Genomic DNA, 24,248 nt, shown 5'->3' with positions numbered 1-24,248 from the left:
TACATATTTGAGTGTATGATTCAGAGTTCTAGCATAGCAAATTACTTTCTTTAATTAAATCTTAGAAAAAACAGGAAAAAAAGAGAAAACTCATGAGAAGACAGCTGTCCCTGAAATTAAAAAAACAGGTAAGAAATTGAACTTGGACTTTTTCTGCAGTTAATATCTGACTATTTAGTGTAAGAACTTTCAAGTTTTAAGCCTTTGAGATAAGGGTGTATGTAATTCATTATCATTTAAGAATCCAAGTGGGAGATATGGATACATAGATGCAGATATATCACAGTATATTTATATAGATATATATGTTTATATTTATTATATTATATTATATTATATTGTGGTTTTGCATGTGACATATATACATATTTTATGCATATTATATATATAAATATATAATACATGTAATTTTCAGTTCTATGAGTTTATGATTTTTACACAAATGTTAGAAACACTGCTTTTACTTATACATTAAATCAATCAAAGGCCTAAGTAGTTTCAAAGGGTACATGGCATTAACAGATTGAATGGCGAGCATAGCTTTTACATGAATTATTTTACAAATATAGCTCATTTTAAGCTTAAGTAATAAATAGAAACATTAACATATCAAACCACTAAATGTGGTTGAAAATATATGGTTATCTTTCTGAGGCTTTATTCATCCTCAGAAAAGAATTTTTTAAAAGTTAGTGTTAGTGAATATCCTAAACATAATTGACTGTCATGCATAAAAAGATAGATTTTTCCATAAGATTAGAAATCAACATTTGGGTCTAGTCTACATTAAAAATTTTGTAATTTTTTTCCCATTATTTCAGTAAATTTCCAAGCATGTTCAATGCACAAATGCAAAGATATCTCCAGTAAGTTACACAATCTGTGAAACTGTCTCATTAAAATCAAAGAGAAAAAAAATGATCAGTTTAGTGGTTTGGTCATCATCTGAATACCTAGAAACACTGATTCTACTTGCTGTTTTGTCACAATATAAACCTACACAAATTACCTTGGACAACTATCCTGGTAGTCCTATATTTAAATGTCTTTCATAGTAGGGAGTTGTACACACCGGAGAAGGGATGACGTAGAAAGGGAATACTCTTTTCCAAGTTAAGTTGCATATTTAAATGTATAAACACAGGTTTTAAAAGAAAATAAGCTGGCAATTCACATATCTTTTCTAATTTTGTTCTGATTCTAAGCTTGTATTTCACTTGAGAATACAGAATTGTAAAAGATTACATTTTATGGCAGAGCTACAGCATAAAGTTATTAATATGTTCATCTTCACAAGCAGTTGCTAAATCCAGTGAGTCATCCTACCAGCGCTAGAAAGACACAAATTAGACAAACCGAGACATCCGCACATTTCTATCCCTTTTATTAGCTCTGTAGGTTGCTGCATTTTGAAGAGTTTACTAGCCTTTGTGTAAGAGGATGGTAATCCATAATATATCCTAAGTACACATGTTACTGTTATTCCTCATTCAGCTTGCTCTGAATGCATGTGTACTTTCTAGCTTTGGTTGGCAGCACCTATTGTTATCCCTAAAAGGTTTTAAACCTGAAATAATTACCATATTTGATCAACAGAATAATAGTGCATAGCCCAGTTTTGAAATGAGGCACTTCAATGTCTGATAGTATTTACATGCTTTGGACAGAGACAGAAAATGAACCTCCAAGTGCTTGAATCAGCAGTAGCATAGATAAGCATCCAAAAGCAGGAAACAACTTTCAATTTTCTTACCTTTAAAAGGCTAGGCAGAGACCACTGTATGGAAAATAAAATCCTCGCCCTGGTTCTCAAATTCTGCATTACCTCTGTATATCTCTGATTCTGTGCCTCATTTTGCTTCCCCTGGCACCTACAATCCCTGAAGCCCAGGTGCTTGCGGGGCAAGCTGTCTTCTCACCACCACCCACATCCTTCCCTGTACCAGCAGGCAGCTCCTTCTGCTCCAGGGTCCTTCTGGCACCCAAGTACCACCTCTGCTCCACATGCTTGCATACTTCTCCCAGAAGACCCATCTCTGACAGGAGGCCCATTAATGAGGCTTTCCCCATATCCAGAATGTCAGGCACAAGAGAGAGAGAGGAGAAGGAGGAGATACTCTGCAAACACTAGGAGACAAAAACATGTCTCTAAACATGTCTCTAAACTCTAAAACAATGGGCTTAGAGAAGCACTTCTCTTTATTCCTTTTCATCTCTCTTCCTTTAACAAGGAAAACTTGTAATTTCAAATACTGATTATATTTCAGATTAATAGTTTAGATTAGCCCTTTGGTCCAAGAGACAATTTTATCTCTAGTGTTACCAGAATTACTTTTTTTCTATTGCTTTCTACTAACTGCATCCCTATGACGTATTTGTTTATTTGAATACCAGCTCATTCTTTCTACAATTCTCTCTTCATCCATTCCTCTTTCTCTCTCCCCCTCTCTTTCTGCTCCTTCAGAGGATCAAGAGTCATCTAGCGTGAAATGTTCTCAGTCTTTAGTACAGAGTGAACTGAATGATTCTTAATTAGCTTTTAAAAGTGCACTGTAGATAAAACCACATTAATCCTCCAACCTCCAGCTCATACAATAGCATCGTGTTAATTGTTCTGAAAAATAGATAATTCCATTGTTATAAACTCAGAGGTCTAACTTGAACAAACATAATCATCAGACACAAGGGTCTGGCACAGTCAGACTTCAAAACATTTTACAAAAATCTTTCCAGTGCTACTCTGGATACAGAAGGAGCTGCATCTCCAAATCCCTGTGAAGAGGCTTGTTACAGCTCAGCAGAGACAAGCCTTTGCCAGGCTCTCCCAGTGCTTGGGACACATCAGCTTGGGGGGGTCCAGCCTGTAATTTGACTGAGAAAGGGAGCCTTCTCTGTTAAAGCTTTGTTGTCCAATACTACATGAAAATGAATATCCAGAGACTGATGTATTCAGCCACTCATAGTTTACTTGCAGAATGTTTCTGATGGTCTCTTTCCCAAAAACTCAACAATCTGGAACTTCTCTGCTCCTTCTGTATCAGCTTTCCTAGAAATGATGTTCACACCAACCTTTAAATCTCATTGCTGCCAACTCCTTTCCCATTTTGTTTTGATTCTCAGAACTAATAACATGGGTAATAAATGAGTTTACAAAGCAATAAAAATGTCAGCCTGGATCATCATACCATTTCCTAACTAACGGTCTGCTCAGCTGTCATTGATGATCTTTCCTTCCTGTTATTCCTGCATTTTTTTGATAGTAAATCTTAGCAACACTTTAGAAAGACAGTCAGTGTCTTTCTCTCCACTTTCCCCACAGGGAAATTCAGGTACAGACATATAATCCAGGCCAGTTATTCACATATTTATCTTCTGTTCATACATATCTTCTGAAAGTTAAACCAAAGCTATCTGATTAAAGAACCCTAATTTTTATACACCTTCACTATTTCCCTAATGATAAAACAAAGACATCAGCAAATGCAACTGATGTTTAGGAAGAAAACGTTTTTGCTACAAAGCATAAGGCCTTATCAGCTGGACCAGTGCTCAAGAATCCCTAGGTTCTGACGTCAGTGAAAAACCTTTTAAGGGAATCAAATGTAGGTACCTTCCTGAGCAGTTCTGGTGTACAGATCCACTCAGATCAGGCAGCGTGAATTTGATTTGTATCTTGTGCTGATACGTGCATGCCTCCAACAGAACATACAAGCCCTTACAAAGCAACATTACAGCTCCTCTCTAAATCAAGGAACGAGGTTGCGGTGGTTGTACATCTGGTGTTGAGGATGCCTGTATCACAGAATCATAGACTATTTTAGGTTGGAAAAGACCTTCCAAATAATTTAGTCCAACTGTTAGCACAATTCTGCCAAGTCCCACTAAATGATATCCCTAAGCACCACATTTATTGGACATGGGCGGGAATATAGTTATCAAAGACGAGGAAAAGGCTGATATTTAACACCTTCTTTACCTCAGTTTTCAACAGCAAGACAGGTTGTCCTGAGGACAACTGGCTTCTGGAGCTTGTAGAAAGAGATAAGAATCTGAATAAACCCCCTGTAATCCAGGAGGAAACAGTTAGCGACCTGCTGAGCCACTTGGATCCCCACAAGTCTGTGGGACAGATGGGATCCACCCAAGGGTGATGAAGGAGCTGGTGGAAGAGCTTACCAAGCCGCTCTCCATCATCTATCAACAGTCCTGGCTCACTGGGGAGGTCCCAGATGATTGGAAGTTGGCGAATGTCACACTGACCCACTAAAAGGGCCAGAAGGAGGACCTGGGAAACTACAGGCCCATCAGCCTGACCTCAGTGCCTGGCAAGGTTATGGAGCAGATCATCCTAACTGCAATCACACGGAACCTACAGGATAGACAAGTGATCAGACCCAGCCAGCACGGGTTTAGGAGGGGCAGGTCCTGTCTGACCAACCTGATCTCCTTTTATGATCAGGTGACCCCCCTGGTAGATGAGGGGAAGGCTGTGGATGTGGTCTACCTGGACTTCAGCAAAGCCTTTGACACCGTCTCCCATGGCATACTCCTGAAAAAGCTGGTAGCCCACGGCTTGGACAGGGGCACTCTGTGATGGGTTAGGAACTGGCTGTAGAGCCGGGCCCAGAGAGTGGTGGTGAACGGTGCTGCATCCAGTTGGTGTCTGGTCACTAGTGGTGTGCCCCAGGGATCAGTGTTGGGCCCAGTTCTGTTTAATATCCTTACTGATGATTGAGGTGAGGGGATTGAGTCCACCATTAGCAAATTTGCAGATGACACCAAGTTGGGGGTGAGTGTTGATCAGCTAGAAAGCAGGAGGGCTCTACAGAGGGACCTGGACAGGCTGGAGAGTTGGGCTGATTCCAACAGGATGAGGTTCAACAGGGCCAAGTGCCGGGTCCTCCACTTTGGCCACAACAATCCCCTGAAGCACTAAAGGCTCGGCAGAGTGGCTGGAGAGCAGCCAGGCAGAGAGGGACCTGGGAGTTTGGACTGACAGGAAGCTGAACATGAGCCAGCAGTGTGTCCAGGTGACCAAGAAGGCCAATGGTATCCTAGCCTGGTTCAGGAACAGTGTGGCCAGCAGGACCAGAGAAGTGATTCTCCCCCTGTACTAAGTGCTGGTGAGGCCACACCTGGAGCACTGTGTCCAATTCTGGACCCCTCAGTTCAGGAAGGATATCGAGGTGTTGAAGCAAGTCCAGAGGAGAGCAAAGAGGCTGGTGAAGGGGCTTGAGCACAAGTCCTATGAAGAGAGGCTGAGGAAGCTGGGGTTGTTTAGCCTGGAGAAGAGGAGGCTCAGAGGAGACCTCGTCACTCTCTACAGCTACCTGAAAGGAGGTTGTAGCCGGGTGGGGGGTGGTCTCTTCTCCCAGGGACCTATCAGGTAAGAGAAGAGAGCATAGTCTTAAGCTGTTCTAGGGGAGGTTTAGGTTAGATATTAGGAAGAAATTCTTTACAGAAAGGGTAATGAGGCATTGGAATGGGCTGCCCAGGGAAGTGGTGGATTCTCTGTCCCTGGAGGTTTTTAAGATGAGACTGGATGTGGCATTTAGTGCCATGGTCTAGTAACTATGGCGGTGTTGGATCAAGGGTTGGACTTGATGACCTCAGAGGTCCCTTCCAACCCAGCTGATTCTATGATTCTATGATTTTATGATCTAAATATCTTTTAAATACCTTTTAAATACTCAGGTTTGGTGACTCAACCACTTCCCTGCGCAGCCTGCTCCAATGTTTAACCATCCTTTCAGTGAAGAAATTTTTATCTCCCTCAGCCCAGTGCAACTTGAGACTGTTTCCTCTCACCCTGTTGCTTGTTATCTGGAAAAAGAGATCAACTCTTTTCTATTTGTAGAGGGTGATAACGTCCCCCTTGAGCCTGCTTTTCTTCAGGCTAAACAACTCCAGCTCCCTCCATTGCTTCTTACAAAACTTTTGTTCCAGCCCCTTCACCAGCTCCATTGGCCTTCTCTGGACACACTCCAGCACCTCAATGATTTTCTTGCACTGAGGGACCCAAAACTGAACAGAGGTTTCAAGGTGTCACCTCACCATCACCAAGTACAGAAGGGCAATCACTTCTCTCGTCCTGTTGGCCACACTATTTCTGATACAGACCAGGGTGTCATTGGTCTTCTTGACCACCTGGACACACTCCTGGTTCATATTCAGCCACTATCAACCAGCAATCCCGGGTCCTATTCCACCAGGAAGCTTTCCAGACCTTCTTCTCCAGGCCTGTAGTGCTGCATGGGATTATTGTGACCCAAGCCCAGGACCCAGCACTTTGGCTTGTTAAACCTCACACCATCAGCCGTGGCCCATTGATCCAGCCCGTCCAGATCCCTCTGCAGAGCCTTCCTATTCTCAAGCAGATCACCACTCCTGGTCAACTTGATATTGTCTGCAAATTGACTGAGGGGGCACTTGATCCCTTCATACAGATCATTGATGAAGATATGAGTATGGTATAGATGTATCTGTGACGCATGAGATCGTGTCATATGTTTCACACCAGTCAGTGTTAGCTGAGGAGGGGAGTGGTGATGTTTCTCTTTAGATATAGAGTAAATCTTTGCCTCCTGAATAGGAAAAGTCTCGGGGGTTTAAAGTTACAAATGCTGAGGTACATTTTATTTATGTCACTGTAAAAATCAAGTGAACTCCCTCTGCAGCCATGAAGAAAACAATCTAAAAGTAAATCTTAAACATAAAAGCTGAAAACAGAAACTTATGACTGCCACAGAACCGGGTTAACCAGGCTGTTCTTGCTACCCTGTCATACAGTGAGATCAAGTAGCTGGGAGGAAGGTCTATCTTTAATCATACTTTGGAGGAAGGATGTTAGTACTACATAGGTAGAGCAGAGTGGAGGTGATCAAACAAAAATAAACAAGACCTACCAGGTCCCAATGACTTTTTGCATGAGTTGATCACAGATGCATTAGCATCAACCCTACTTTCTTTTCTTTAAAGGACAGTGTAATTCGGAAAAAAAACCCCAATGATTTAATAGAAAATGGAGGGGAAAGATAAATTTATACACTGACAGTGTCTTGTTATTGTTTATTATACAGGTAGGAAGACAAATTCCCTTGATCATTTTTAAACTCCTGGTCTCAAAAACAATTAAAAAAATCCATTTAATTTTGTGACTTCCTTGGCTTAACCGCTACCTTTTCAGCGTTGATATTAAACCTTTCATTATAATAAAAAAACAACTACTGACACCTGGTGGTAAATTATCTTTTTCTTTCAACCTGTATACCTGGGGTTTTTTTGTTGTTTGCTCTCAAATGAGGCTATTTAAAGAGTTTTCCGATGAAATGATGAACCTATTACTTTTCTCCCTGCACTTCTTATCCTGCTGCTTTCATGGCTATAAATATGTTAAAATGTCATCTGAATGTGACATTCTTCTCAGAAGAAATATTTTGGAATGCAAATGCTTTCAGTATTACTACCAGAAAAGTAAAAATTAACTTATGACATAAGTTAATACTCAGAAAAAAACATAGTTGGCTAATCCACTGATCTAGGGAAGTAGGTGCACATCACAGTGCCTGAACTGCTTTGGGATCATCCATCTGCAATGGATTGAATGTTTAATCTGGGATTCAAATGTTGATCTCAGATTTTTCAGCTGAGCAAAGGGGTTGTACTTGCACATATTCGTAGGAAAATGTCTCTGTTGTCTCTCAAGAGCAGAGTTTGAAATTCCTCACTCTACCCTGCCCTCTACCAAGAGTGTATTTCCAGCTGAGTGGCTAGCAGCTGTAAGCAGCCCAGCTTGGGCACTGCTTTGTGCCTCATGTTCCCTAATGTGATAGATGCCAGCAGATGTCGGAGTGATGGGTGTTTTCAGAAGAAGCCCCGATATAACATCTGCAATAGCCAGTGAGATGTAGAGGCTGTCTCAATTTAGGTTACTTACAGGGACAAAATGGAACTCTGAAAACAGAACAAAAGAGCCTAAGCACTACTGTGTTGATGAGGAACTGGGTGCACATATAAGTGTTATCATGTATTTTGGATTGGCCAGACCTGTTTTCAGAATGACAGCTACAGCATGTAGAAGGTACAGAGTTTTGAGAGGTTTAGAACCCTGTCTGACTGTTTCTTTGCCCTTTTTTTTTTTTTAACGAGGAAAAGGCACTATATTGGGTTGATCCTGGCCAGCAGCTAAACACCCACACAGCTGCTCATTCACTCCCCACCCACCAGCAGGACGGGAAGAGAATAGGAAGAGCGAAAGTGAAAAGGTTCATGGGTCGAGACAAAGACAGCTTAATAAATGAAAGAAAGAGGAAAGAAACAAGTGATGCAATGGCAATCACCACCTTGCCAAGCAGACCAATGCCCAGCCAGTTGGAGCAGAGGTCACCCTTCCCCTGTTCTTCCTCTACCCTCAGTTCCTATTGCTGAGCTTGACATTATACGGTAGGGAATACACCTTTGGTGAATTTATTTCGGCTGTGTCCCCTCCCAACCTTTTCCCAGCCTCCAGTAGGGGCAGGCAGGGTGGGAAAAAGAGAAGGCTCTGGTGCTGCGCAAACACTGCTCAGCACAATAGCCAAAACATTGATGTGTTAACAACATTTGAACAACAAATCCAAACCACAGCACCATACAGTCTGCTATGAGGAAAACTAACTCCTCCATCCCACCCAAACCCAGTACAGGAACCTGTTGTTTTTTATTTGCAGGTAGGTTTAGAGAGATAAGGAGAAGAGACAAATGCAAAAGTTGAGCAACAGGAATAATAAGCAATGAACTGCTTAGTGATTCCTCATGCAGACGAAAGAATAAAAACAATAATTAAGGGAGTGCTGTGTGTTATATGTGTGGGGAGCAAATTTAGGAACAAACCACTTTAAAGCACACACACACAAAAAACAAGGAAAAACAACTTATGGACCTTAGAACTGTGTGATCCTTCTCTAATGTGTTATTTACCGATATTCTTTTTACAGCTCTCTCTGCTAGACTCATTGTCCACTAGTATATTTCTGTAGAGATCATGACTTGGGTTGTTGTTCAACCCTTAGCAAAGACCCTGGTTTTGGTTTCATCTTAATTATGACTTCAATTGGTAATATGAATTATATGAATCAATGCCCGTACATCAAAGCCTATACAAACCATCCAATTTTCCCGTCTGGATGAGTGCAGCTTAAGGTTTCATCTACTCTACTTCAGGTTGATCCATTCCTGACTAATAACTTGCTCATGACATTATTAGGCATGTCAGGTCCCTTCTGATTTTTTCTTTCCTACTCCTCTTCTCCGAGATCCTATTCATAACTCACTTGCTGTTTACCCTGATACTTTCCATTAGTAGATGCTTCTTCTTCTTTCAGACACAAACTATGCATGCAGCCCTCAGAACCGGTTGTTTTTACTGGCCCACAGAAATACTGGATTAGGATTCCTGAACAGTTACCAGCAAATGATGTAATTCACTCTTTTTTCTCTGACACAGGGTTTAGTGGCATCTCTTGACTTTGATAAAAATTGCCAGTTTGTGGGGCTTTGTACAACAAAAATCACAGAAACTGGAGATGAAAATGACCTACTAGGTCATCTGATCCTTCCTTCTGGCAATGCAGGATAATTCCTGACAGAATATCTTTAAGTGTTTTCACAAGTTTAGTTCTAAATGTCTAAAGTAACTAGGCCTCCATCAATTCCCACAGAAGATTATTCTACAACCTAATAGATCTCACAGTTAAGAAATACTTCATTCCAGTCTGACTAAATTTTCCCTTGCTTAATTTTATCCCATTACTCTGAGTTATGCTCTCTCGTGACACCCAAATATAGTCTTTCTAACCTCAGGGCCCAATTCCCTACTGCCTTGTGAGTTATATTGCCACTTACATTTATATCTGGAAAGTAACTTTAAAACTGACAAGGTAATGGCAAATTGAGGTTGATATTTTTCATACAGCCATGAAATTACTAGTCTTGTAACAGGAAACACTGACCATGGCCACGCATCACCTGTGTACAGCGCACTGAAGAGACTGAACTTGCATGTCCAAATTGGAGAAAAAACTGAAAAAAGTCACTCAAATTATTTACAAATTAAGGATTTTTTCACATAGAAGAATAAACTATTCTATTCATCTCTTCAGAAAGAGGTGACTTTGTTATTGTGGATACTAAGCACCTTTGTAGAAAAAAAAAAAGAAGGATTCTGGTTACAATAGCTCCCTTTAATATAGTAAGGGAGAGTTAAACAAGAATGAATGATTGGGAGCTGAAGCTGACTGAATCCAGACTGAAAATGAGGTACATGTTCTTAACACTAAGAGTGATAAACTACCACAGCACAGAGTGGATATTGCTTTCCCTTCTGTCTGCAGAAGATGATTGTTTACCTAATGGAAGATACAGATCAACCTGAAAAGTTGCCTAGCTGAAATATAGGAGTCTCTGACAACAGTGTCAGACTAGATAACCTGATGGTGTGTTCTAGCCTTGAGCATTATGGAGGTGTATCCTCAGAGATACACGATAAGCTAAAAGAGAATGCATTGAAGAGTCAGTGTAGGAATGCAACTGGAGACAATTGGAAAAACAGAAATTCTTTTCTGCTTTACTTTTGTAAGCTGAACACATGACCGGTAGTCATCCTCTAAGTATTTAATCTTCCTTTGAAAATCGAAAAGTCTGCTTTTCTAGTTGAATTTCCAGAAATCATCAAGACAGATAGGGCTATTTAGTAAAAATCAAATTGTATCTCTCCAAAGAGATAAAACCAGAAGAATAAAAATAGGGTTACAGTGAGCAACAAGGCAAAAAATCCAGCAGAGATGCAAACACAGCAGAAAGGCAATTCCCATGGATTCTATATGACTGCCTATTAAGAGAGTCTCTTCCTGAAAGAAGACAAATGGCAGTTTGAATATGCCATACACTGAAACTTCAAAGCACTCAGTGTACTTTGAATTCTGTTCTCCATTATCATCGTGATCAACAACACGATTTCAAAGTGTGTCAAAAGGTGTAGCATGACACCAGGTGGGATTTACAAACACGTCACAGAAGGCCAGGTACATAATTCCCATTGATTTTCTGTGAGAACTGAGCCCCCAAACTGCTTTTGTAAAAATGTACAGAGGCTGCAAAGGTCACTATGGTGTTAAAAGAGTTCTTTAGAGTTTAAAGAGGTCTTCAGCCAGGAATAGTAGCACTGTTTATACCAAAACAAAACCAAACAATTGTGTCATTCCAGGACATCATTAGGATTCAGTGTTCAAGAGCTAGAAATTAGACAAAATGCAAAGAGAGAAAGAGTTAGAAATAAGCTTTTCCTGTCTTCCCCTTGTCTCTTCTTTACCTGGCAGTAAGAACTGACTCAGTCTAAGACTGTCTTCATTGCAATTGATGTGGTGACTCTTAAGTGAAAGGCTGATTTCCTCTTTCGTTCACTAGAGGAAACTACATCTCCCTTCCCATCTTTGTCCACTGTCACATGAAAAGAGGAGATTTTCTTAAACCCCTAATGTTTGATTAGTTTGTCAGTGCCCCAGGAAAGCTGAGACCGTTGTACCTGACCAGTCTGTCAGTGTCCCATTATGGGAACTTCACACTGAGCAGTTCATCAGATCAGAGGTAGGTTTCACTGACTTAGGCAGGGTCACATGCTAAAAAGAGAGACCCCCTCCTGGGTCTCCACACCTTTACCCACTACCAGCAACTGCTAGTGTCTGTGAAGGACTCACATTAACAGTTTACAGAATCTTTAATCTTTATTAATAAAATTGTGACAGGTTAAGGTTCAAGGATTGCCAGTGATAGTATCTGACTGCAAAATTGTCTCAGTTTGACAAGACTGAAATGTTTGCTAAAGAGGATGAGTTATGAGATAGACCAAACTCCTCTCTCTCAGTAATTGTAAATCCAAAATTAAGGGGCTGTAATGGAGGAAGTATGGAAAAAAGAAGAAATAACAATCCTTTATTAAAAGATATATTTATGTTGGTAAGGACAATAACAGAACACAAAAAAACCAACTAGACAATAGTCCTGTACCCAAAAAGTCCCCTTCAAACAAAAGAAACAGTCTGAATACTTCTCTATCCTTCAGCGCGGTTCTAATCATGGTCAGCAGGGGGCGCTGTTGGATCACTGGAGGTGCAGAACCTGCAGTGCTCTGTCGTGGCCTGCAGGGGGTGCTGTTGGGCTCTGGCGGTCACCGCACGGGGGGGCTGAGGGGGGTGGTTCTGGGGTATCGGATCACGGGAAAAGCTGAAAAAAAAATGGGGACCCTTCCCCCAAAAGGAAGAAGAGGAAAAGAAAAGTAGTCCACCCCCACGGAACTCACTGTTGTTTTCGGATGACAGTGTTTCAAGGCTCCTCCCTTTCTCCCAGTGGGCACAAAACTCTCCAATGAAAATACAGCAGTGGCCCATTTGCTGACTACTGGGAGTTGAGTGCTTTCAAGGCTATGCTGAGTATTGCTCAGTCCAGATCTGGTGTTTTGTGTTTGACTACACAAAGTAGGGAGCGATGTGAGAAAGGCAATTGGTAAATTATATTGGTAAGATCTGGTTGGGAAAGAATTAGAAATTTTAACCCTTTAATAAATACAGATAAAAGGGGGGAGGCTTGGGCTTATACTACTAACTTACTTTTTGATGAGTTGGCAAGAAAATCTTCCTTGAGTAAAGCATAGGAGTCATTTCAGTGTTTGACAGGCAATTTCTTCTGAGACTGTATTGTCAATCTCACAAAGAACTTTTTGAGGAGATATGATGCTAGAAATAATCAAGCTAGAAGGTGATACATATTCAATCTAAAGTCCACACAGGTAACCAAATAAACAGTTTGCGTTTGGTCTTTCAAATATGTAGAATGAACTACCTGTGCTGCGCAAGCTGCTGGGTGGCATAGTTTTAATTAAAGAATCTAATTTATTAGCCCAACCCTGTTTATGTTGTTCTGGGGATTAATGTAATGCTTATTTTTCCAGTCACATCCAGAAATAACAGGATTAGAATATACCTATGCCTCAAACAACACAAAGTTAATCTTTTAATGAAGGAAAAATTTTGTGTCCTCAGAATAAGATGTGCACCTGAGTCAGCAGGCCTGATATTTAGGATAATTATTCTGTGTTAAACATCCATGCACATATGCATCAGACAGGTTGAAATGGCATAGCTATGCAGTGCTATCTATTTTCTACTGTTGCTCCATCAACAAGTTGAAGGCTTGACTCACAGGTAAAGTCAGTCAATAGGAATACTCAGAGTCTGGGATCAGACTGATTTTCTTTCCTTTCTTTTGCTTTACTCTTAGAAAGAAAAAGAAATTTTTCCCTTGACCTTGAAATGAAGCTTTAAAAGCCTTTAGCAAATTTTGATGAGCAGTTATTGGATAAAGACACTCATGTCACTGATTTGAAAGTATACTTCAGTCTCTTGTGTACCTTTCCCCTAGAAAGATTCATAAATCAGAGGTATTCCTAACTTATAACAGGGCAACCTTTACACTTCAGTCTCAGTTACAATTGTTTAACCTTTCAATAAATGTTCCCAATGGCCATGTTTGCTCTCCTAACATGTTTTCCAAGAAACAGAGCCAGTTTTGTGGCTTTGCTATATGTAACTCTGAGAGACTAAGTCAGATGAAGTATAATTGAATGATTAGGAAAATAGAACAGGCAAATCTTCTTTAACAGAAGAGCCCTACATAACTGTGGCTATAACAGCATTGATTTTTAGCTTGATTGCCATATTTTCTGCATGAGGTTCCTTTCTCATAGATTCTGATTCACTTATGAGAGTGTAATTAGAGTAGTGTGTCATCTATAAAGATGAACGAACAGACATTTCATTATTTAAGATCTCCTTTTCATCAGAGTGAGAATGTTGACTGCATCTGTGTTCAGAAATATGAAAAATATCTTCATCCTATTGACAATGTCTATAGATGCCATCTGTACATCTATCTATTCAACAGAAAGAAAGAAATGGAAATATGTTGAGAAGTACAGAAAGTATCACAAGGATGCATAGCAGACATACACTTAAAAAAGCCTGTTCTGACTGCAAAAAATCCCAAACTTCTCCTCTGAATCCCTCAAAAAATATTGGTGCTGAGCTTTATTAAGAAAAAATTAGAGAGTCTATCCCCCATGCTGCTTCAAGAAAAGATAAAAAATGCTGAAGAAAATGTTCTGGTTTTATAATATTTGCAGTAATTCAAATGACAGTTTATTCCAGGAAAATATCTGATTCCTAAATTTTAGGAAATAATGTTATTACTCACATTTACTGCATAAAAAAAATCACCTTTTCCCTAAATGACTGCAGTTTCTGTAATTAACTGCACTTAGAGCTTCCTGTGTGTGGATGACTGTGATCTCCTGGTCCAGAAGTTTTACTTTTTTAAACCATGTCTGATGAATACAGAAGGAAATGGAACATAGAAACATAGTCTTTTAGGTTGCAAAACACCTTTAAGATCATTGAGTCCAACCTTAAACCCAGCACTGCCAACTCCACCACTAAACCATGTCTCCAGGCGCCACATGTACACTTCTTTCAATACCTCCAGGGATGATGACTCAACCATTTTATTGGGAAGCCTCTTCCAGTGCTTGATCACCATTTTTGTGAAGAATTTTTTCCTAATATCAAATCTGAACCTCCCCTGGCACAGCTTGAGGCCATTTCTTCTTGTCCTATTGCTTGTTTTCTGGGAGAAGAGATCGACATCCCGCTTGCTGCAACCTTTCAGGTCATAGTAGGGAGTGATAAGGTCTATCCCCCTCCCCCCACTCCCAAGCCTCCTTTTCTCCAAGCTAAGTAACCTCAGCACCCTTAGTTGCCCTTCATGTGACTTGTGCTCCAGACTCTTCACTAACCCTATTGCCCTTCTATGGACATGCTTCAGCATCTCAATAGCTTTCTTGAAGTGAGAGGTCCAAAACTGAACAGAGGATTTGAGTTGCAGCCTCACCAGTGCTGAGTACAGGGGGATGATTACTACCCTAGCCCTGGCCGCAGGTGTTCTGATACAAGCTAGGATACTGTTCATGCATGAGCAAGCATTTAATGTGGACATGAACACGTTTCCACCTGTTCTGTGGTTGTGGAGGGGAAGACTGAGTCCATTCCAGCAAGTACAAAGTAGAAAGGAGAAATCACCAATTAGTGGAACCATGAATCGCTGGTACAGTTGAAAGTGGCCATTCCCAAAGTGCAGACTTTTTTACTGTAACTGAATCACTTGTTCGCTCACATCCCTCCTCTACTTGCTTTATCTTTTACTCTATCAAGTGAACTTTTTAATGATCTTGGGAAGTCTGCTTGACGTAACATTTAGTATTTCACGCATGTGCATTGCCACACCACTTACTGGAAATCTCAATGAACTTTAAGCTGCTACCTGACTCTGATGCTCTGCTATTCAGGATTTGTAGGCACTCACTGGCTCTGCAGAATATAGAGCTGATTTGTAAATGGTGATAGACAGGATGGTGCCAGGAGATAGCACACAGGAGAAGCAACACACACAAGGGTTAATCAGAAGGGACTTGGACACACCATAGAAGTTTCAAAAAGCCTGTTACTGTGAATGGGGTGGAAACAGAGGTGATGATGAGTTGAGAAGGCACCCTTCACAGAGAATGGATGGAAGGGTTTAATTTTTTCTGCTTCAATGGAAAATGATCTGTCAAAATTTTGGAGTATTATCACAAGTTTTCTATGGTAATCAACAACAGAGGAATGATAGTTAATTAACTCTTTTTCATAGTCCTACATTATTCAAACTACTTTATATACCACATAGGTTATCAGTACATTTAAGAATTCTTTCTTATAGTCCAGTCTCACGTTGCTTAGGGAAATCTGATTTTGACTTCCAGAAGCTCCACATCCTCCCATTTTACCCAGCTATAATAACATTATCTGCAGTTTCTCCTCATTTCGTATGGGGAAATCTCTGCAGACAAGAGATTTAAATGCAAAACCTGAAGTCTGGGATTCAAGGCTTGCTGGCCCCTGCCAATAAATTTCCCTGTTATTCCCAAGTTATTCTCAAAGGAAATTATTTAAACTTTGGTCAGAGAGTTTACTGCTATAGCCAAGTGGGTCAGGAACAGCTCTGAAACAGCAGTACTTTACTTTCCCTTGTGCATATTTTCAGTCTCATTGGTACAGCGAAGTGCCCTTCATAGGCTTACCAAGAAATTATATTTTGGAAAGACAAGAGGAGTTCTTGTCAGTAGTTGTCACAGAGAATATGGCAATACTATGCTCAGTGATTAAGATAGGGAACAAAATCAAGTGTTGGTGCAAACACAGAAATTTGCATGTGGGAGAAATGTTGATATTTCTAAACAGCTCTTTTATGCCAACATCAAATTTTAGGGTTTTGGGGAAGTATGTTAAAAATTTAATCTTACATCGGTATAAGCAGTTTTGATAGAGCCTTCCTAGATTTTAATTCCACTGAAAAGAAGAAAAAATACTGCTTTAATTCTATGTAATACGGAATTTTTGAAATCTTTATTGTATAATGGAGACATTACAACTAAATGGGTAGATATTCCAAGAAAACACACCTATATGTGAGCATCTGTTTCAGAAATTATTGAAGTCAAAATAAAGAAAATACTCCCAAAAACTTTTAGATGTGGTAAGGTGAAAATAATTTCAGTAATGCCATGTAATTAGTGTAAAATTATCAAAAATAATGTAAATTAAAAAGCAATTGGGTAAGAAATTCTTAAAGACAGTTCAGAATTGAACGCTTCTCAGAATTGTTGTAATATTAGTTGAAATCAATGTTGTATTGTGAAAAGCAGTTTTAAGAACTCCAAGTAAATGAAAACCAGAAATGTTAGACCACAGTATATTTTAATAGGAAGTTTGAGAATGCTTTTTTAATTACTATGTGCTCAACAGCAGCTTATTTTTCAAAATGCTCAGCTATCTGGGGTGTCTTCCTCTTTTAGCACTGTAAATCACATTAACAGCAAACTTTGTTACTTAACAAATTATTTTTAAATTCTGGCACATCTGCTAGCTTGGGAACAGACTGTACTGAGGCTGGTCTTTAGGCTACTTTAATTATGTTTTCCATTCACATGATGGGAGTTCTCAGACATCAGGTGCCACCTGCTACGATTTTTATTTCCTCTTCTTTGAACTCTTGCCCAGGGCAGTAAGGAGAACATTAGCTGTCATACTTGTAAGGTGTGGTGTCATAAAAGCTCTGTTATTGTATTGCACTTGCAAAGCCAGAACCAAGCTCCCAAAGCTGGCACTCAATTGTGCTTTGGTCAATAATGTTTTTCTGGAAAAATAACACAATTTTGGTTCCAAGACATTGGAAAATACTATTTTTGTTTTCAACACAATTCTCTCTGATTCTTGAAGTTTCTGTTCATTTTTCTTCCCTCTTCTCTTTTTGTTCTCCCACTTTTAATCACAAAATGAATTGAATACCTGAGGCAAAATAAACAGTAAGAGCCAAGCAATGATGCAAGATTTGTGTGAGTCTTATTAGGAACATTCTTCTTTGAGAGCTATGGTCACGTTGTGTGAGGCGTCTTCATTGCACAACTTATTTTCTGTGGGTACATATAGACCATTAGCCAGTCAGTGGTGTTTGATTAAGTCCATTCTAGTATGTGATCATCAATTAAAGATAGAGAAAGTAAAAAAGTGTTAGCTGAGGCTTAGGGTGAGAATTTCTCCTTTAGTAACTGCTTAATATCTTAAATTTCTCTTTAGTTTTTGATTCAGTAAATCATGTCTTTCAGAGGCATCTAGTAATTCTCCAAGATGTTGGTACTTAGTCCAGATCATCTGTGGAGGAATCTATTGGGTTACACTATGTTTGATAATGATATTAGCTACCGTTCAGTTTGGACACTGTGATTTCCCACTGGTGTTGAAATGAATTTCTGCTTGTAAATTTGGTATTACTGTCGTGTTCTTTGGGAAGCTTCCAAATAGAAAGGTTGGTTTATATACAACATAAACGATAATGCTTCCAAGAGTAAGAGGGGTTTTAGCCACATATTTTAAATAGTGTATCATTATCTGAGCTATCACTATACTGTTTCTGAAATATTCACTTATCTGAATAATACTTTTAATTTAAGATTTTTAATACTCTTATATGTGTTTGAGAGATTTTTAGGAGGAAAGGTGCAGAGAAGCTTTTCAAGTGAGTGCAATTTGAGACCCACTTATTTCCCATAACTTTCTTTTAGATATCAAAAATATAGTTTGTATGGAGCTGCCAAAGATCTCCTGTAATGAAATGTACAGTGTACACTGTATTATAAATCTACTGCTAAAAAAGGTGTAAAAGTTTCATGAACGCCAGATCTCGAATTCACTTCAGAGTAGTGTTTGAAATATTCCATTTTGGAAGTTTGTTTAAACTCAAACAACCACACTCTGTACCAGAGTACTGGGGCATTCTTGTCTAATAGCTTATTACCAACCTCCTAGGGACTCACTGTCATGAAAGGCACTATATAAGCTTGGAGAGATTTTTTTTCTTGTCCCATGTGTAGTTTAGATATCATTTGCAGTTACTGTGTACTGCTAGTTTACTTCAAAAGAATTTTGAACAAGGCCTGAGGAAAAGATCGAGCTATGTGCTAAAAAGAGGCAAAAAAATAAAATACTCCTTTGCTGTTCTGCTGAGATACATATGTGCTTATTCTTAGTTTGAATTCAAAATTGATCCTTTTAACCTGTATAAATAAGAACAAAGTCAGATCATATTTGTTTAAATATTTGGTGGTTTTTAATAAAATAATTTTTAAGTATTACTGTACTTTACTCTTTTGCAAGAGTCAATAAAAGAAAAACCTGTTCATTCACCTGAGAAGAGGAGAGCTTGTAGAAACATGATTGCTTTTTGATAATATAGACCAGAATATAACTGCCTTCAAACACCTCGATAGAATAACTGTAAAATGAAAAGGGTGCTTCACAGTACTCCGCAGCTGACAAACAATTTTGTCAGCTGTGGTGCTTAGCCTTTTAAAGTCTGTTGCATGTTCTTTCAAGAAAAAGTAATGGCTAGGGTTCTAAGAGGTATCCAAAACTTTGGACTGCACAGTATTTGTGTGGTTTACATAAGACCTTTAAGAAGACCTAAATATCAAACATGTCCTCAAAAACTTCTGAAAAAATGACTGCTTCAATTTGGGCACCAAATTATTGAAAGCATCAGATTTTGAAGTCTTGTCTTCTATTATAAGTCTACTAAAGGTTTGGGGTTTTTATTGCTTTACATTGTTGTAGAAATGTTGCTTTTCTTGAAAATAAAATGCATGCCCTGTTGTTGGATATCAAATAGTTCTGTCACCAATATGAAGGATAGCTACAGTGCTTTTGATTGTACTACTGGTCAAGGCTGCTAGAGCACTCAGACTGATGTTCACATGTTATACAGGTCCTAATGAAATTACACAGTTTCTGAGAAACATAATAATCATTCTCATGTCACGCATTTGCCTTTCTTGTACCAGGCTTCAGATGTAAATTTTTAAAGAGAAAATAACCTAGACGTCTGAAGATTATACTTTCTAGGTTGATTGGTATTTCTAGGTTGATGTGTTCAAGATAATGTTCACAGGTTGTCCAATACTAGTGTTTGCATATAAGTTAATTTGTTTTGGAAATACCTCTTCTTAACTAACATGAAAAATCAGACCCACCAAGAGGCCAGAGAGCTTATTGTTGTTTTTAAGAAAAAGACATAATAAATATTAAAACCTGATGTAATATAAGTTACGTTCCCCAACCACACTCCCATAGTTTAAAAGTTAAACCCTAGACCTGTGTAAAGTAAAAGTGAATGAGACAAAATGCTCATTGTCTTAAGTTGCACAAATTAACTCCTTGCTCACTTCATTTTTGGTATTGTTTTCCTTTGAGTTGTTTAGTTATGTGATATTGCTGCATTATAGCAGGTAACAACATTTAGGAACTTCGGAAGTTCTGATCAGTTTTCCCTCCTTCTGTTAACCGGGTCATTTATTTCACTCAAATATGAAGTGCGTAGATGTAAATGCTATATACCTTCAAAGGAACCTCTATGATTCAAGATCCTACAAAACCTCCTCTGCACAATTTTCTGTTAATCATCGCAACCTAGATGGTTAAATATAGCTATAGAAATCAAATGTTAGGCACCTTGGTTTGAAAAGAATGTCATAAGAGTAAAAATATTTACATTTTCATATGAATATGTGTGAATGGAATCGGGTTTTGTTAATTTTTCTTCACTTTAAAAACAAAACAAAAATACACCAAACCCCCTAAATTATAAAATTTTCTTACTGGAAAAAATTGTCCAGTTTTTACTCAGAATTTACTATATGTCATGTATTTCAGACAATGGGAAAACATGCTGATTCTTTGAACATAAATTATGGTTTTAAAATATAAGGAAGTACATTGTCCTAATAAATGATAACTTATATGAAAAAAAAAAAGAAATAAAGAACCTGAGGGCTTTATTTAGATCCAGTCTGTTATTGTAAACGATGCTGTCAATTTATTTATTTTTTATAACCTCCAGCAATAGAAGATTATTTTGATAAATGATTCATATCACTGCAATATATACCTTTCAAAATTTCCATATCTGGCAACTTATAGGCGCTTCTTGAAGGCTTCAATAGGCTCCTCAGCCAGATAACATGGCTAAAAGCTGCCTCATGATTAATTTCATCTAAATGTGATAATTATCATGCTTTGAAGTTATGCCTGCAAAACATGCTTTCACAGAGAGTTAGGGGAAGCAGAGGATTAACCTAGAAACATTTCAGTTCAGAGCAGCATCTTGCCCAAGTAGAAATATATTTTCCTCCAAATTTTTCAAGATTTTTTATTAGACTACTTGATAGTCATTTGCATTACCTTATCTCATATCAACTTCTTCACAGCAATTTAGGAAGCAACAGAAATTGAAACAACTTCATATTTTTAGCAGTAATGGAATAGTCTTGGGTTTGCAGGCAACTTAATTTGGCAGTTTCTACCCTGTTGTGTTAGTATTTAAGAGCACAGTTCATTTGTCCTTCATATATGCTGTGGACATAAGCATTATTCTGCCTTTATTCCACACACTATAGATTATTAGAGAGGATGTTAATGTCCTCATAACCACCCAGGGGAGTAACTTCTACCACTGCTCTATGCACCCCTTTGCTCCTGTCTCACAGGATCTCCATGGACCTAAGTTGTAAGATCTCTTAGTTGTAAGAGTGAGACTAATGAAAAAGGTATGTGAGACTCCAAGTATGTTTCTAAAAATGGATGATTTTTATATCCATTTAAAAGCCCTGAGGTAGCAAAGATTATAGCGAACAAGCTATCGCTGAGTATTTCTGCCCACTTATATCTCCTTAGTAAAGATTCCAAATCTCTCAGCCATCGGAAAAAAAGTCCTACAAAAATTGGCACAAAAATACTACCTTAAGTGAAGAGAGACTGAACAGCCTAGTTAAGTCTTTCTGGTAGACTTCCTGGCCATGCTGCATTTTGATATAGCTAAGTCATTTAAATTTTATTTAAATCAACCAGGGACAGATTTTGCCTACATTTACCTGGTCCATATGTAGGACTGGCTGAGTTTCTCCAGGTTCCAAAGGTGTTAAGTAGGAAGTCTTCTAAACTAGGTCTCAGTTGTATGATTCTAAGATCTTTAAGACAGTACATTTCATTACATTCCTAGCTCATCTTCCCTTGCATTTATGCATCTTAACAATGCACATCTTAACAGTACACATGGTGAGTAACTATAGCTCAGTCAGTACATAAAAACCACGATAACTCAACCACATGTCAAATTTCAGGGATTACAATACAGAAATTAAACAAAACTGTTCATGCTCACACAGATTTTGTTGTATTTACACTTAAGGTTAAATTAGTGTAACTGTACCATGAAAGAAACAGAACTGAATTGAGTCACTGTATCATTCAGATGCACTTTGCAGCAAATAAGCTGTTTCACCTCTAAAGTACACACTGTAGTTTTTTGTCTATTTATATCCTTTCTATGTTTCATGCATATGTGTTTTTGGTTTGGTTTTTTTTATCTTACAGATAAAAAAGAAGCTGCTGTGTCCAAAGAACTCAAAAGTAAGAAACTACTATCTCTTTTATATGCCATGCAGTTTCAAAGAGTACATTTCAATAATCAAAAAATAATAGTTATTGAATAGTTGAAAATGCAAAGAAAGCAGTTACACCATTTATAATTGAAAAATGATATGTTTAGACTTCATGTGTTTCTTACTTTCTAAATCCATTCTTGTCTTACTTTTAATTCCACACTCTTTTTTGTGACTGACAGTTTTGCCTTCCCCTCCTCCTTATCACTGTCTTAAAAAACAAAAGTTTCCTAGGAAAGGAAATGTCAAATTGAAGTGTCAGCAAAATGTGCTCTCAGTGGCAGCAATTTCCATAAATGAGCTGAGAAGGTTGAGAATTCAACATGTTGAGGACCACCAAATTTGTCTTCACAAATGTACAAGGGCCCTGCCTATCTAGTTACTTCTGATTCCAACACAGAGACTTCAGAGACTTCGGAAGAGAGATGGGAGTTGGGCTCTTCTGAAAAAATAACCACAAAATGTTCTGAGAATGTGGTATCGTTAACAGAGGAGCACTTACGTCTTCCTTTCCTACAAATTTGCAAGCATCAATACCTCAACACAGTAAGGATAGTAAGACAGTTTCTCTGGTAAGACTTCATCTCGTCAGCTCTCTGTTCTGAAAGTATAGTGTAGAGGAAAAATACAGAAAAACTATGGGGTTTCAAAATCTCATTCAAATTCATGATTAAAGAATGCACTGACTTTCCATGTATGATCTTTCCATGCCATCCATGACACGAATGGCAGATTAATCTCCTGCCATCCTTGGTTTTGCAGCAATTTATTAAAAGATTTCTTTTGGCAATCAAGTAAAGCTTATACATTTGCTTCTTACTCAAATTTGGCAGGAATATTGAATAAAAATTTCAATAGACTTATTTTACAAGTAATGGTCTGTTAGTGAAATAACTTCCTGTTTGTAAGCGGGTCTTAAAGGATCTGTTAATTTGGGCCCCCAAAGAGGACCTACAGGAGAGCTGGAGAGGGACTTTTCACAAAGGTATGCAGTGATAGGACAAGGGGTATTGACTTTAAAATGAAAGAGGGAAGGTTTTGATTAGATATTAGGAACAAACTCTCTACTGTGTATCTCTGTGTATCTCTATTGTATCTTGCTGTGAGGCCCTGGAACAGGTTGCCCAGAGGGGTTGTAGATGCCCCATCTCTAGAAATGTTCAAGGCCAGGTTGGATGGGGCTTGGAGCAGTTTGGTCTAGTGGAAGGTGTCCCTGCCACTGGCAAGGGAGTTGGAACTAGATGGACTTTAAGGCACACTAGATGTGCCTTCCAAGCCAAACCATTTTATGATGCTTTTCATGGCAGAATTCCACAGCAGCTGTCACAGCAAAATGTCCCAGCTCCATCATAAAATTTGCAGCTGAAACTAGTTCATAAATATGTAGAGTCATTAGCACTTAAATAATTTGTCAATTACAAACTGAAAAGTGTACTCTTGCAAAAGAAAGTTTAAAACATTGGTAGGTTTTGTTTCAATGCTACTGAAAATTTATTTAAAAATTAAATAAAGAAATTTCTGACAAAACATACCCTTAATTTTATTTTTTCTCAACTATAATTATTTCAGTTGCTCAGAAATTAAATATTTTAATGAAAAGAAAAATCTTTATAGAACAAAAAGGATCCTAACTTAGTTTCTTTTCATGGATGTTAAGAACAAAAAAGTAAAAAAAAGTCTCACTGTCCATCATGCTCTATCTCAGAGCTCAGAAGGGACTTGTAAGAGTCCTGTAATTTTGTATTAAATCCAGCTTGACACTTGTAGAACATGCCAGTTGCATCTCTTATTTCTACCAGAACTGGCACTTAGGAAAGTAATAGTAAGTAAATTTTTCTTCAAGGTCTTCTACGTATGTCCATGAAGGAGGTGTGAGCACCCCAAGTAATTACAATGCTGTGATAATAACTAAGTTAGGATATAATTATCTGCTGTGGGGTTTCAAATGGATGTAAACAAAACAATAGCACACATGCAAAGTATATTTTGTTTTCATTCTGTTTCACAAGACAGTCTATGCATCTTTTATGAACTTCTCAAAAGACTGGAGGGAAGAACTCAAAATTACATTCCT

General features: G+C 38.5%; 1 long non-coding RNA gene across 2 annotated transcripts in view; it reads left to right on the top strand.

The window, feature by feature from the left end:
- Positions 1 to 91: 91 nt before the first annotated feature.
- The window catches only part of LOC113942836, a 36,825-nt gene continuing 12,668 nt past the window's right edge, over positions 92 to 24,248 (top strand). The window contains exons 1-3 of one of the 2 annotated variants that reach the window (XR_003526075.1): positions 94 to 128; positions 21,221 to 21,280; positions 22,107 to 22,142. This is a non-coding gene — a long non-coding RNA (uncharacterized LOC113942836). Of the gene's footprint in view, positions 129 to 21,220; positions 21,281 to 22,106; positions 22,143 to 24,248 lie in introns of both variants that reach the window. The other variant, XR_003526076.1, reaches the window with a different exon arrangement.

Source organism: Corapipo altera, unplaced genomic scaffold, assembly GCF_003945725.1.
Source record: "Corapipo altera isolate COAL_440 unplaced genomic scaffold, ASM394572v1 2b, whole genome shotgun sequence".
Lineage (NCBI taxonomy): Eukaryota > Metazoa > Chordata > Aves > Passeriformes > Pipridae > Corapipo > Corapipo altera.
Note: the sequence above shows the minus strand (reverse complement) of the source record. Positions and strands in the feature narration are given on the sequence as shown.